Consider the following 16596-nt stretch of genomic DNA (forward strand, 5'->3'; position numbering starts at 1 on the left):
GATGTTAGGGCCTCAACGATCATGGTGCATGCAAAGTAGGCATACATAAATTCACACTCAGATAGTGGACACTGCTGTTCACAAGCTAATAGATTCCCCACACTATCACAATGCTGAAGGACCATGTAGATCCTAACACATCTGGCTATGGGAATGCAGTGCAGGGAGGATCATCTTTGTAAGGCCTGTTTGGGCCAATGCATGACACTGGCACCCATCCCAACACAGCACCACACCACGAACATCACAAGGACCACCGCTGCCACAGGCCATCTGTCCCTATACACATGCTACACATGCATCTGTTCCCAGCCAAAGTAACTCTCCCCAAATACTCACCCCTGCCTTGCTGCTGATGCTCCTTCAGACGTGCATCCAGCTCAGGATGAGTCACTGCCAAGATGCGGCCCATCAGTGGTGTCATGCTGCGCCGTGCCAAACGCCCAGTGCGTGGTAGCAGCCCCAAGGTCATATCTGCTACGTTCTTTGCCAGCCGGCTGATGTCGCCCCACCTTTTGTGGTAGTAGGTGCGTTATCGGTTAGATACCCCCAGGACTCGACCCTTTGCTGCAATGGCCCTCCACACGGCCTAACGCTGGTGTACCTTGAGCTGCAGGCATGGGAGAAAAGAAGGGGAAATGATCAGTGACACAGTGTCATGTAGTAACATCTATCAGTACAGTAGCAAGACACAGACTCATTACCAAATGTAATATCCCTCCATCCCAAACTGGGGTACACCTCACAAGGGCACTCTGCATGGGCCAAGCAGATGTGATTGCATGCATTTATGAGGGTGTACATGGTCCCTGATGACCTCACACACATGAAGGATGACTGTACTGAGCCCCCTCTGTGGCTTGCACACATCTCCAGTCCGATGCATGTCTGGCCACTACATACATCACATATTGACCTGTGTCTGTGCGTAGAATCACTGTCTGCATGACTGGGCAGCATTCAATGAGCATGTCCTGTGAATAAATGTGCATGTGATGTGTGTGGCATCGGGGCACATGGAATCAAAATATCAATTTACACAAGTGTGGTTGTGTGCAATTATACAGGGCTGAGATGGTGCATATTTTTATTTCAGTGTGAATGAACAAGAGTAAGGGCACAGTAAGTGCAGTGATGTGATCTCGTCTTGGTGGGCGTGCACTGGGCAGAGCCTCTGGGCTCACACTGAGTTGGACAACAGGGGCAAACTGAGACAATCATCAGCCAAGTAATTACTGTCTTGACACCTGCATGTCCAACATCCTGTGGCTCTGTGTGGCTGACAATGTAACACACTCCACTCAGACGTACAACTGCAGGCAGGGAAAACCCTGACATTGGGACACACACACTCCTTTGACCTAGAGACAGCATGTTTGTCAATGTATGACACCACCCCATACCGTCAGGCATATACTGCAGCAGTGCAACTACATGTCTGCCCCCCTGCCCTATACCTCCCTTTACGATGACTTACCACAACATTGGGGGCACCTTACAGCCTTGGGTACTGTGCGAGCACCTCGTTAACCAGGACCTCCAGCTCCTTGCTTGTGAATGGACTGGCACGGATCTTCTCTGTCCTTGCCATCCCTATGGACATGGAACACCTGTGGTGGAAGTGGGTGGTGAGGGGTCCCAGGCAGCAGGCTCTGTAGGCAGCAGCAAGAGAGGGTACCAGGCAGCAGGCTCCATAGACAGCAGCAGGAGAGGGTCCCAGGCAGAAGACTCTGTAGGCAGCAGCAGGAGAGGGTCCCAGGCATCAGGCTCTGTGAGCAGTGGAAATGTGAGGCTCACTCCCACAGATTTATAGCACGCCTTCCGTGATTTTCAAAACTGCATCATGCCACCGCAATCATTGCTCCCATTGGCTGTAGGAAATGCTGCATGGTGGTGATGCAACGCAGGGGCCATGGGTGCACTACCGTGATGGTGCATCTTTCAAAAGCATCCAATGAATGCCTCCGCGGAGGCAGAGCACGCCTTCCGCGATTTTCAAAACTACATCATGCCACCGCAATCATCGCTCCCATTGACTGTAGGCAATGCCCCATGGCGGTGACACACCGCCGGGGCCAGGCGGTAGCAACTGCAAATAGGGTAGCGGAGCATGCCCACCGCCATCTTCTAATGTCTCCATGCTAATGACTACCGCACTTGTGTAAGGGGTGGAGCTGGACACACACCACTAGGGCCAGGTGGTAGCTTCCGCGAGTAGAGTGGCTGAGCATGCCCACCACCATCTTCCCATGTCTCCATGCCAATGACTACCGCAATTGTGTAAGGGGTGGTGCTGGTGACACACCGCCGGGACCAGGCCGTATCTACCGCGAGTAGGGTGGCAGAGCATGCCCACCGCCATCTTCTCATGTCTCCATGCCAATGACTACTGCAATTGTGTAAAGGGTGGTGCTGGGCACACACCGCCTGGCCAGGCGGTAGCTACCGCGAGTTCGGTGGCAGAGCATGCCCATCACCATCTTCCCATGTCTCCATGCCAATGACTACCGCACTTGTTTAAGGGGTGGTGCTGGTGACACACCGCCGGGGCCAGGCGGTAGCTACCGCGAGTAGGGTGGCAGAGCATGCCCACTGCCATCTTCCCATGTCTCCATGCCAATGACTACCGCACTTGTGTACGGGGTATTGCTGGACACACACCGCTGGGGCCAGGCGGTAGCTACCGCAAGTAGGGTGGCATGCAATGGCAATGTCCATCGGGAACAATTCAACAGTACACAGTTGCAACATGGTGAAGGGCATATCATTTTGTATACAATGCCATTATTCCATTGAATCCACCGGTGCCCAAACGTGCCATGGTTGGGTATGTTCAAGTTCAAGTTCAGTCATTTGTATAGGGCACTATTCACCCAAAGGGTCTCAAGGCGCTTGAGGGAGGGTGGGTGCATTACTTATCGAATAGCCAGGTTTTTAGCTGCTTTCTGAAGGAGAGGTGGTTCTGTGTAAGGCGGAGGTGAGTGGGGAGAGAATTCCAGGTTTTGGCCGCTAAGTAGGAGAAGGATCTTCCTCCCATGGTGGATCTATGGATGCACGGAATTGCGGCGAGGGCTTGATTGGATGAACGTAGTTGACGGCTGGGTGTGTAGAAGGACAGTCGTTTGTTGAGGCATTCGGGTCCTAAGTCGTAGAGGGCCTTGTGTGCGTGGGTGAGGAGACGGAACGTTATTCTCTTGTTGACGGGAAGCCAGTGTAGATCTTTTAGGTGACCGGAAGTGTGCGCTTGACGGGGGATGTCCAGTATGAGTCTGGCTGAGGCGTTTTGGATGCGTTGGAGTTTTTTATGTAGTTTGGCTGTGGTTTCGGCTAGTGACCAGTGCATGGGTGACTGTCTTTCTTGTTTCGGTGGGGATCCAACGGAAGATTTTTTTGAGCATGGTAGGATGTTGAAGCATGAAGATGAGACGGCGTTGACTTGTTTGGTCTTCGAGAGGGAGGAGTCTAGGATGAAGCCCAGGTTACGTGCGTGATCTGTAGGAATGGGTGCTGTACCCAGGGCCTGTGGCCACCATGAGTCGTCCCAGGCAGAGGGGGATGATCCTAAGATGAGGACTTCCGTTTTGTCCGAGTTTAGTTTTAGACGGCTGTTCTTCATCCATTCGGCTACTTCTTTCATTCCTTCGTGTAGATTGGTTTTGGCGGTGTTAGGGTCTTTGGTGAGGGAGAGGATCAGCTGGGTGTCGTCTGCGTAGGAGATGATGTTGAGGTTGTGTTGTCGCGCGATGGATGCAAGGGGACTCATGTAAACGTTGAAGAGGGTGGGACTGAGTGATGATTCTTGTGGTACGCCGCAGATGACTTCGGTGGCCTCTGATTTGAATGGGGGGAGGCTGACTCTCTGGGTTCTTCCAGTGAGGAACGAGATGATCCAGTCCAAAGCTTTTCCTTGTATTCTGACGTTGCTGAGGCGTTGTATGAGGGTGTTATGACAGACTGTGTCGAAGGCAGCGGAGAGGTCAAGTAGGATGAGGGCAACTGTTTCTCCGTTGTCCAGTAGCGTTCGGATGTCGTCTGTAGCAGCGATGAGGGCAGTTTCGGTGCTGTGTTTGGCTCGGTAGCCGGACTGTGAGGGGTCGAGGGAATCGTTGGATTCAAGGAAGGCGGCGAGCTGACTATTGACGGCTTTCTCAATGACTTTGGCCGGAAAGGGGAGGAGATGGGGCGGTAGTTCCTAAGTTCAGAGGGATCTGCTGTGGGTTTCTTCAGAAAGGCACTGAGTTTGGCATGTTTCCAGCTTTCTGGGAAGGTAGCGGAGTTGAAGGAACAGTTGATGACATCGCAGAGATGGGGTGCGATGATGGAGTCTGCTTTGTTGAAGATGTGGTGGGGGCATGGGTCGGTTGGTGAACCTAAGTGGATGGAGTTCATCAGGCGTATGGTGTCTCCAGTAGTGATTGGGTTCCAGGCGCAAAGGTTGTGAGAGTGCTGTTTTGGTTCGGAGGTGGGTGGAGTGGACTGTTCTTCAGACTGGTTTCCAAAGCTGTTATGTATGTCGGCGATTTTGTTGTAGAAGAAAGAGGATAACGAGTCGCAGAGATCTTGGGAGGGAGTGATGTCGTTGGTGCCGGCGGTGGGGTTGGTAAATTCTTTGACGATGTTGAATAGTTCCTTGCTGTTGTGGGCGTTGTTGTTGAGTCGATCCTTGAATGCTGATTTCTTGGTGGATCGGATCAATTGGTGGTGTTTGCAGGTGGCGTCCCTGAAGGTGGTCAGGTTGTTAGTGGTTGGGTTTTTTCTCCAGGTTTTCTCGAGGGTACGACATAACTTCTTGGATTTCTTAAGGTCATCGTTGAACCAGGGGGCCTTTTTGCTACCTTGTTTGATCTGGTGGTTTTTCAAGGGTGCTAATTCGTCAGCGCTGTGGGTGATCCATTGTGTGAGCAGCTTGTGTGGCAGCTTGGTTTGGGTCTGATGATATGGCAGGAGGGTTTTGGTTAAGCGATGTGAAGAGTTGGTCGGTGGTGATTTTGTTCCAGTTTCTTCGAGGAATAGGTTGTGGGGGGATGTGGGTCGTGGTCTTTTTGTAGCTGAAGTGAACGCAGCTGTGGTCCGTCCAATGGAGAGCTGTGGTGTGATCAAAGGAGATGTGTTTGCTGGAGGTGAAGATAGGGTCGAGGGTGTGTCCGGCTAAGTGGGTGGGGGTGTCAACCAGTTGTTTGAGTCCGAGATTGGCCAGGTTGTCCAGAAGGGTGGTGGTGGTGTTGCTGTCGTTTTTCTTTTCCAGGTGGAAGTTGAGGTCTCCCAGTAGAATGTGGTTCTCGGAGGTGAGGGCATGTGGGCTGATGAAGTCAGTGATGTCTTCGTTGAATCGTGTGCAGGTTCCTGGTGGTCTGTAGATGAGGGTGCCTCTAAGTGTGGTCCTGGGATCAGTGTGGATCTGGAAGAGAAGGTGTTTGGCGGCTGCGAGGTTATCATCGGAACTGGTCGTGATGCGGATGGTGTTCTTATGGCGATGGCGATGCCTCCTCCTGCTTGGTTGGTGCGGTCTTTTCGGATGATCTTGTAAGCGTCCGGGATGGCTATGGCGATGTCGGGTGCTGATGAGGCGTTCATCCAAGTTTCTGTAAGGAAGGCGACGTCCGGCGATGTAGTGTCGAGTAGGTCCCAGAGTTCAGTGGCGTGTCTGTGGACCGAGCGGGTGTTCAGCAGGATGCACTATCAGTGGTTAGAGCCGGAGCAGTGTTTGGAGTGGGTGGATTTGGTGTGGGTCTTGATGCAGGCGAAATTGCAGGAGTGGCAGGCGAATGGTCCATGGGTGTGTCCTGGGGTAGCTTCGCAGCATTGTGGTGTGCGTCCGGGGTTAACGGCAAATAGGGTAGCGGCGGCATACTTTATGCGGGAGGAGGGGGTTTTGTGAGGACCAGGGGGTCTGGCGCTGGGCGCGTTCCATGCGCGGACGGTCGTAGACGGGCTTACCTTTGGTACATCTTCGGCGCGCATGGGGCGCGACTGATGCGCGTCAACGCTGCGCACAAATGCATCTGACATAAGTGGATAGTGGAGGGGGAGGGGCGAGGGAGGGTCAGCTGGGAGGCGGGAGCGGGGTGGAGGGGCGGGCTGGAAGGCACAACAACAAGATGGCAGCAAAACAAAAGGAAACAGGACGAGATTGGGGTGGGCAGAGGCGCAGGCACAATCAGGCACAGATAAAACAGAGAAACACAATGCGAGCCTGTAAAAGCGCTACGCTGGCACACAAGCGCTACAATATGCAAGCACAATCTGAACAACTCGGTGTGGGCTGAGCTAAATAGCGTTACGCTATAATTAGGCAATGCGGCAATTATAGATGATCAAGACGGAGCGCAGTCAAAATTAAAGCACAGTGCAATGTTTGAAATGAAGCGCTACGATACCAGCAGAAGCCAGGGAGCGAGGGGAGCGACTGCTTCTGATGGAGTCAGGACGGTCACAACGCTGTGGTCAACGAGATCGTCCTAACCTTTCCTGTGGGAGGGAGGGTCAGCTGGGAGGCGGGAGCGGGGGGGTGGGGCGTGTTGGAAGGCACAACAACAACAAGATGGCAGCAAAACGAAAGGAAACAGGACGAGATTGGGGCGGGCAGAGGCTCAGGCACAATCAGGCACAGATAAAACAGAGAAACACAATGCAAGCCTGTAAAAGCGCTACGCTGGCACACAAGCGCTACAATATGCAAGCACAATCTGAACAACTCGGTGTGGGCTGTGCTAAATAGCGTTACGCTATAATTAGGCAATGCGGCAATTATAGATGATCAAGACGGAGTGCAGTCAAAATTAAAGCACAGGGCAATGTTTGAAATGAAGCGCTACGATACCAGCAGGAGCCAGGGAGCGAGGGGAGCGACCGCTTCTGACAGAGTCAGGACGGTCACAACTCTGTGGTCAACGAGATCGTCCTAACCTTTCCTGTGGGAGGGAGGGTCAGCTGGGAGGCGGGAGCGGTGTGGAGGGGCAGGCTGAAAGGCACAACAACAACAAGATGGCAACAAAACGAAAGGAAACAGGACGAGATTGGGGTGGGCAGAGGTGCAGGCACAATCAGGCACAGATAAAACAGAGAAACATAATGCGAGCCTGTAAAAGCGCTACGCTGGCACACAAGCGCACAATATGCTAGCACAATCTGAACAACTCGGTGTGGGCTGTGCTAAATAGCGTTACGCTATAATTAGGCAATGCGGCAATTATAGATGATCAAGACGGAGCGCAGTCAAAATTAAAACATAGGGCAATGTTTGAAATGAAGCGCTACGATACCAGCAGGAGCCAGGGAGCGAGGGGAACGACCGCTTCTGACGGAGTCAGGACGGTGACAGTGACGTACATTGGTAGGTAGTACCTGCCATGTCTATTATGCATTTGATGGTTGACAATGTTGAAGTGGACTCAACAATGTGTACACTAATCAATGTGTTGTGAGTCAGTGATGACCGTGGCAAGGCTTGTCTTACTGTATGATGTTGTTACTTACTTATGCTTTTATATCTGCTCATACACACAATTGACAGTTCGCCCACTACAGTGATCATTGTGTTGTGGATGTGTGCCAAGTTTACATGATGCATTGAGGTGTGATAGGTACAGCAGATGAGTATGAGACAGTCATGTTCATTTTACACACATTGGCTGGTGGTATGCTGCAAGGAGTGCATATATGAAATGTGGGGTTTAGTATGTGTGCCTTCACATTGACCTATGTGTTGTTTGAGGCACTTGTGTATGGTAAATGGAGAGGTGTGCCCTCTGTGTGGCTTACACGTCCACCCATGTAACCTGATGTGTCACGCATTTCTCAGGGCAGTCTTTGTTTTTCTGTGACATCCATAACAGGATGTGCTGTAGCTATATCATGATGGTTGTCATTGACATGTGTCCATTTTCATCTCAACTAGATATCTCATACGTCACTTGACACTGCTGGAGGACATGGAGGATGTTGTGATAATCCGCAAATTCCGCCTCAACAGACCCACCCTAAAGACCCTTTGGGATCTGTTGGTGCCCCACCTGCAGCCTCGTTGCCACTACCCAACAGCTTTCACACCAACGTACAAATTGATGGCAGCCCTCCATTTTTTTGCAACTGGTTCCTTCAAGGAGACCGTGGCCAGCGCTGCAGGAATGTCTCAATCCATGTTCAGCCTAGTGCTGAGGGATGTTCTAGCAGCCATGATAATCTATAAGGACACACACATACATTTCCCCAGGCGAGCATAATTTGCTGGTGTGAAGAGGGACTTCTATCTGCTTGGGATCATCCCCATGTTGTTGGTGTATTGATTGCACACATGTAGGTCTGGTGCCACCTCAGGCAAATAAGCACATTTTTCGCAATCGAAAACATTATCACGCGATCAATGTGCAGGTGATGTGCCTGGCAGACATGACCATTTCGCATGTGTGTGCCAGATTTCCCGGCTCGGCCCATGACTCATACATCCTGAAGAACAGCATTGTGCCCTGAAGGATGGCAAATGTGCTTCCCGAGCGTGTTCGGATTGTGGGTGAGTATGCCCAGTAATATGGTGTGCTGTGTGTGTGACCTGCTGCCCTCTGCCTGTGCAACATTACAATTAAGCATGGGCGAATTTTGCGGATCTCGCGTTCGCGAATTTTGCGGATTTGCGAACTCGCAATCCGCAAAATCCGCGAATTCCCGCGAATTTGCGGATTTTTTTTTTTTGTGTGTACGCAATTGTTTCTGCCAGTTCGCGAGGATTTGGTACTAGTTCGCAATTGCGAACTTACTTGTCGGCTCGCAACGGTCGCGACTATGTTGTTTCTACGTCTGGTTCATCATCACAGCCTCCCAGCACCCTCTGTTTTACCACTGGCACCCTCTCTTTGACCCATGCCACCCTCTGTTACATCAATGCCACCCTCTGGTTCATCATCACTGTAGAAGATGGGGGGGAAAAGCAAGCCCACCTGCCCTGCTTGAACTGACATGAATTAATTTGGGGTTAGTTTATTAACAACACCTGCCCTGCCCCAACTGACAATAATGAATTAGGGGCTAATTAATGTGTCACTGAAAGAATTTAAAGTTCCAGCCTGGCACCTGCTTGTCTGCTCCTTTAGCTGTAAATCAGGACCTTTGTGGCATACAGTTAAGGTCAGAGCAGGGTCACACAAAATAGTTGCAAGCAGGCAACCGAATTCTGGAGGGCCCCCTCAGGAAGCACTACAAAGAATCGTTACAAATCATGAGGTTGACCTTTTGCACCTGCTCATTGCTTTTGCTTTTGCTGAAATCGTTTTTCGGTTTTTTTCGCGCTATTCGCGGGGCGCGGCGTCGTGCGAAACCGACCGCGGAAGCCGCCAATTCGTGCGAATGAGCATTTTATTTTTTTGCGGGTTGTTGTTTCGCGAGTTTTTTTGCAGTATTCGCGAGCCGCTTGCAGCGCAACACGCGAATTTACCCCAAGGTCGAGTACGGGTGCGGCCATTTTGTTTCCGTGACGTATTTCCGTTTCCGCCCGCTATGTATAATCTCGCGCAGTAAGCGCATTGCGAGTAGAGGTTCGCACGAGATCGCGCGGGAAATCTACAGGTTCGCACGAGATCGCGAGGAAAATCTCGCGCGAACTTTCTTTCGCGCTCGTGAACGGGCGCCGGCCATCTTGTTTTTCATTCATTTCCTGTGTCTGGGCATGGTGTTTAATCCTCTTGGTATCTTTGCCATCCTTTGCTTGTTTTCAGTTTTTTTTTTACAATTTTGCTTCTTATCTATCCCTCTCTTTTCCTAGCTGTATATTTTTGTCTTTTCTGCTATTTTTTAAACTCTTTTCTTTTCTTCTTCCCTATCCTATTCTTTCTTAATTTTCTACTTCTTCCTACCTTACCTGCCCAGACCATGGTCAAGCCAGGCGCCGTGAAGCTGCCCAGGCACTTGAGGGCCGCAGCGGCGGCGGGGAGTAGTGCTGGACCCAGTGGCAGGACAGCATGCGGGAGATTGAGGGGGGAGCAGGTGACGCGACGGGAGATATTCAGCCCGGAGGAAGTGGGCGCGCTGGTCTACTTCGTCCAGCGCCGCCTGCCCAGGACCATCGCGGGAGGCGGCAGGATCGCGGCCGGCGGCTACAACATGCGGGAGCGCCGGAAGCGGTGGGAGAAGGTGTGCTGGGCCATATCCCACCTCTACGGGGTCCAGCCCACCTACAGCCAGGTCACCCATCGCTGGACGGACCTCCTGGACCGCGAGCGCGACCTGCTGGACCAGCTCGGCTTGGAGATCCCCGGGCTTGGTGAGTAGTAGTAGCCATTTAATCACTCACTACTATGATGTTTTCTCCTGCTCTGTGTTGTTGTATTGCAAATATTTGTTTTTTACATGGAGCAAGCCAATAATGCCGCTGATGACGATTACATTGTAGTTAAATTATATTTCAAAATCTTCTGTGCATTTCAGGTGCACTGCTCTCCTTCTCAGTGGCGTTGCTACTATGCTTATTTGTTTTCTATTTCGTGGTCTCATTGGCCTGAGTAACTATTATGTATGAGTGTACTTTACAGAACTGCGTAATGCTAGGCACTAGGGGGCAGATTACATTTACAAGCCCCTTGCGCCACGTTTACGTTGCCTTGCGTGACGCAACAGCGGCGTAAACGTGCCGCATCCCTGCGAGTCATTTACAGCATGACGCATCTAGGGAGATGCGTCACGTTATAATGCCATGGGCCTGCACCACAATGGGTGCGTTCCTAGTACGCAGGGTGAGCGGTCCAGCGGCTGTGCGCCTCGCAAAATTGCCTGCGTGAAATGTACAAGATTTAACGCAGGCACTTCTGCGACGCTGCTACGTCAATTCAATTCCTTATGTCTGCTCGAAGCAGGCGAAAGGACTGACACAGCATGTTAAGTATTGGGTGGCCCTGAGCATTACTGGAGTTGCATTGCGTTGGCGACGTGACTCCAGCGATGCGCCGCTCTTACGTGACGAGATGCGTCACGCAAGTGCCTACCCTTGCGCCAGGGCGCGCCGCATTGTAAATGAGGCACATCTGCCGTGTCGCAAGGGTAGTTTTGCGTGACGCATTTGATCTGGCGCATCTCTGGAGATGCGCCAGAACGCGTAAGTAAGTATGCCCCTAAGGGGCAGAATTGCAATTACCGTCGCATCCCTGCAAAGTAGCAGGGATGCGCCATTAATTGTGCGGCCCGCTACCACCACCAAACATGGTGCGCCGTATTTGCAATGCGGCGCACCATGGGCCCAAAACGTCACCGAAGCTTTACTGCTGGAGTTGCGTCGCAACGATGGCGCAGCTCCATCAATGCTCTGGGGTACCCTATCTCCCCAATGCTGGGTCAAGCCGTACGTCTGCTTCAAGCAGGTGCAGGGTTTGTGTGACGCATCATTGTCCTAAAGGTGACTGATTGATATTTTGTAGATTTCCCTCAGCCACTATTAGGATGTGTTCCAGCGCAGGAATGCCCTCCCTTGCGCCGGAACGCCCCCTGATGGCGCAGGGCTTTATAACGGGATGCATCTCCCAAATGCGTCACGTTGTTATAATATTGTACGCCGCACCATGGCGCCCTTTTTTGTTTAGCTGCTGCGTCACAAAAGTCACGCAAGAACGGCGCAAAAGAGCCGCAAGGGCTTAAATCTGCCCCTTCCTTTGTAACCCTGACAATAAGAAAAATAGTGGCGGTGGATTGATAGTTTGACTATTTAAATGACTGGTAATGTAGCAGGCAACTGTTAGTGTTGTCACTGATGTGACTGAAATCACAATGGAGTTTGTCTGTCACTTTGCGTCTTGCCTGCGGACTGCTGCCTGCCAGTCCTAGGTGAACGTTTCAGTACTTTGTTTAGTGAGTTACGTGACTTTCGAAGTCACAGGTCCGCAAATAATTGAAAAGTAACCATAATCAATATAATTTCGCGGAAATATTTTGTTATTGTTCTTTTGAAATGTTTGATTTGGTTGACATTGACAAGCAACAATCATCCATGTTTTCTGTTCTTTCTTTCATGTTGTACGTCAGCTCCCCCCAGGGGCGAGAGGAGGACACAGGAGCAGCAGGCGGCGGATGCTGTTCAACAGGGCCAGGATCGGGCAGACGAGGGCTCCTCTGCTGGCCCCAGTAAGTTTTCATTTTAGACTAGTACCTATTTTTCCTAGCGTTCCTCATTTGACTTTTTTTCAAAATTGTCTTTGCTCTTCTTGTAGACTGTATCTAAATTCTTATCCTGCCTCTACTATGACTCCCTGTGGTATTACTAGATTATTCTTATTAGTCTGTCTGTGTAGCTAACTAAGATTGCACGGTTGGCGAAACTCCCATGATTCTAGTCAGCAATAGCTCTATCAACTTAGTGCAGTCCTCTGGGATTGTCCATAATGTCTTTTGAAGTGTTCTATCTGGACTCATGCTTGCAAAAATTGCAAAACCTTTCGCTCAGTCACTCTAGTCTGGACCAAAAAACACAGATTGTATTTAAGTTTAAAAGCTTTATTAAAAGTAAACACATTTATTAAAATGAAGTCATAATAAAACTAAACGTTTAACTGATAATGGAAAAGTGGTTAGTGCTGACGATTAATTGAAGACATTTCTTGTGGTCGAGCCGAGCTCTCACCTGGTTTCAACTTGATCTTGTTGTTAGAAGCCAATCTTCTGTCTGTGTGGAGAAAAATGGTGCGTGTTAAAAAAACAGCCTTCATCAGTTGTGCCAAAAAGTGCAGCAAGACAACCTTCCCTGGAAAAAGGGACATTTTTTTTAACTTTAACGTAGACAGTCACAAATTACATTGTTTTCACATGTCTTCATTCCTAGACCAAATACTAGTGACTAGTGAGTGCTTTATTCTAACATTCTTAAATGTACTTTGTAGGTGGAACATCTGGTGGCGGGGCCAGTGTGGAGGTGGTGGTGCTCGACACGGAGGCGGAGGGCGATTCTTCAGGGGAGGAGGCGGCGGCGGCGGCTGTGAGAGTTGAGACCGTGGTGGTGGCGGCCAGAGGTAAGCTCTTATATATTTCTTACTTATTGAGATTGAAGACTAGCTGGGAAGGCAAGAATATGAGATGCATGGCTGGGTGAATGATGAAGCAATGATGGGTGGAAGGACAACAGCCTGGGTGGGTGACACAGAAACTGTATGTGTCCATATACCTGGATCATGCTACTATCTGACTCTTAGATAGCATATGTGTATCTAGAGCAGGGGTACTCCTAGTACGGCCCGCGGGCCGGTGGTGGCCCGGCAAGCCTTCCTTGGCGGTGCGCAGACCTTGCAGACAATCACTGCTCCCCTGGCCCCCACAGAGCAGAGGCTTTTTTGTATTTCACCTGTTAGCGCCCCTGCATCTCCACTCTGACAATCACTGCTCCCCCGGCCCCCACAGAGCAGAGTGGAGATGCAAGGCCACAAAGAGGTGAAATAGAACAAAGCCTCTGCTCTGTGGGGCCGGGCAAGCAGTGATTGTCAGGGTGGAGAAGCAGGGGCGCTAAAACAAACAAAGCCTCAATAATATGTTAATGGTCTTTTAAAGACATGTTAAGTACTTTGGTGTTGTTGTCTGTGTGTGCGCGTTGAGGAAGCGGTCTCAACCCGGGCTGAAGGCTGACACAGATAGACACACACACAGTGAGATGACAGAGGGGGAGGGAGAGGGAGGGCAGGAGGGAGAGAGAGATGGAGGGAGGGCAGGAGGGAGAGCAGGAGGGAGAGAGATGTATGTAAATGCTGGGTCTGGTGGCTAAGTGGATGAGGGCATCTGCTGCAGGGACCTGTGTGCAACCTCATGGTCACAAGTTATCGTTTTGCTTTAGCCCCGCCCCCTCTGACTCCGCCCCCACCAGTGCGGCCCTCGGCCCCAAACTACACTGTAAATGTAGCCCCTGAGAGAAAGTTTGTGAGTACCCATGATCTAGAGAGAGTAGACGGTCAGTGGATGAACTAAGTGTAACTTTGAAGAGCATGTAACACTGCACCCGCACGTCCGTTCCAGTGTAGGAAAGGCAAGGAAAAGAACTTTTAATTTTGTCCAAATACTACCATAAATAGTAGCAGTAGTTTGTATTGCAAGCACTGCATAGATCCGGTTATTATGGTGGCCACTCCCTACCTCTCTTAATAAGTTTAGTAGTACTCAGTCATTCATGTGTGGATGTATCACTGGTCACTCAATAAAAAGCAAAGCACCTAAAGTCATCCCATATATAAGCAAAAACATCCCATGTGAAGTGATAGATAATCAGATTATTTATCTTCTTCAATTTTCCATTTCTAGTACTCATTTCCACTGTAGGGTGAAAGTTAAATTAATTAAGCAGTAGCCCTTGAGTTGTAACAGAGTATTCTCAGTGCCACCCGTAATAGAAAAGTAAGAGCTTCACCACCAGCATGTACTGGACGGGTACAGTAATGCAACGGCAACGCAAGTCTAGGTCACTCCTCATGGCGTGCGTCTCTTTTTCTCGGGTGCAAGTTTACTGCGCTGGCATTATGCCGGCTTGCAGAAAATAACGTACCAATTTTCCAAAACAAGAGATAAGAAGAAGAATAAGACTGGTGTACTTTCATAGTCGACTCCAATGGAAGTCCACAGTGCTCGTAGAATTTGTTCCTTAAACTCCCACTAATGTTAGAGCAAGGATGAAGAAGTGTGAGGTTAGATAGATACTGGCCTCAATAGTTATGTAATGCGCTTGCAAGTTGCTAGTTGTACTGCAACACAAATTTCTGCTGAATGATTGAGTTAATCTTAAAGAGCATTGGTTACAGACTATGTCTTTCTTTCTTCATATAGGTTCTCCTTCCAAACGAACAAGGAGGAAGGAGCTGGCTAGAGCGGCCCGGCAACGGAGGATCGAGGCCACTGTTGCGGAATATCGGCGGCTGGTGGCCCTGGAGGACGTGGAAAGTGTGCAGTCGACAACTACAACAACGTCGTCTGCATCGGCCTCCGTGGCCCCACGGGCTGCCACCCAGCACAGTGGTCCACCCAGACTGAGCCGGGCTGCCAAAGGCAAACGCCACCGCCGAGCAGCAAGGCCAACAGCTGCCTCTCACAGGCATTGCACCTGCAAGGCAGTGAAGGCACGCCTGCGCCGCACTACCCTGATGGTGTCCCGCCTTCAGCAGGAGCTCGCCTTGCTCCGCGAGGAGCATGATGCCCTGGCCCAAAAAGTTAACAGCATCCACCCATAGTGTCCCTTGCCCCTTTTTTAGAGACTTTTGGGGGGTGGGAATTGGGAGTTGGGTTTTTGGGGACTTTTGAAGGACAATCGTTGGGGTTAGGGAGGGTCTTGCGGGAGATTATTTTGTTAGGGATATAAATATACTTTTTCAAACTTTATCTGAGCATACCTGTTTTTTACTGCTTGCCTGGTGGGTGGGGGTTTAACGTTGACTGTTTTCCTGAAAGTTTAGTTCCATTTTCTTCCTTTAAGTGTAAATGCCCAAATGTTTTCAACACTAAGTGCCTCTCACAGACTAAGTGAAGTGAATCCAAGAGTCCTAGGACTTTAGTAGTACTACCTTCAGTCTCTCGTCTCTCGTACTAATACTCCATTATACCCCCAAACCACCAAACGCTTATCTTACCTGTAATTTGTGTTTGAAAGTAGGGCTAGACCCAGGGCTGGCTCCACGGGAAACACCGAATAACGTTGGCAATCTTGGTTGGATAAAATTTCCTCATAGCGGTGGTACTAGTGGTGTGACACAGTGGCAGTTGCATGCCTATGAAAAAAAAGAAAATGAAATCTGGTTTGTCCTCCTGAGCAATTCAACGGTACAACTGAGAATATAGCAGGTGACAGAAGTACAGTAGAGCAGTGCCACATTGTAGCCTAACAAATGGTAAAGTATAACTACTAATTCGGTTGAAGTTCTTTCACATTAGCAATGGTTCTTTCTCAAGCAGAGTAAGAATATATCCTCGGATTTCTTCACCAGCCTGTTGCTATCACCTTATCCTCCCCACCCAGCAAGTGTGTGGATTTATTGCTGTAATAATAATTTAGTCACACATCAATCAAAACCACACAGCCCGGGGGAAGAGGGTTAGGGTTTGAAAAATGGATGGGTACAGGGGTTTTTGGGAAAGGTTTTGGGAGACAAGAAAAAATAGCACAGCATAGACAAACTATTGTGAACATAAACAAATCTTTGGGTACAAACCTATCCATCAATCTTTGAAAGTGCATGCACTACTGCATGCATGTCAGTGAAAAGTAAGTAGTACATTCGAAAACTGTGGAAAGAAAGAATGCGACAGTACAGGGCCTGTGTGGAATTATTGATAACGATATTCAACATAAGGTCTCTGTAGCCAGATACCCGAGAGCCTTGCTGGTCACTATAAATCCATTCACAACAACACTCAATGGGGTTGGTCTGGAAGGTGTCAGGTTTACTCCCCGTGATCCAGTCGATGCAAATATGGTTCCACCTCCAAATGTCATCAACACCCAGAAGTGTAAACACAGGGTGTTCGAGCCATTAGGCGGGGGAGAAAAATAACAAACTAAAATAAAAAATGTGGGATGGGTAAAGGTAGGGTCAGCAGGGAAAGGATACCTGTAACAGAAGACAAGACAGGCATCAGTGAAGTGCTGTCCTAACATAC

This window comes from Lissotriton vulgaris, chromosome 1_2, assembly GCF_964263255.1.
Source record: "Lissotriton vulgaris chromosome 1_2, aLisVul1.2, whole genome shotgun sequence".
In the NCBI taxonomy this organism is placed as follows: domain Eukaryota; kingdom Metazoa; phylum Chordata; class Amphibia; order Caudata; family Salamandridae; genus Lissotriton; species Lissotriton vulgaris.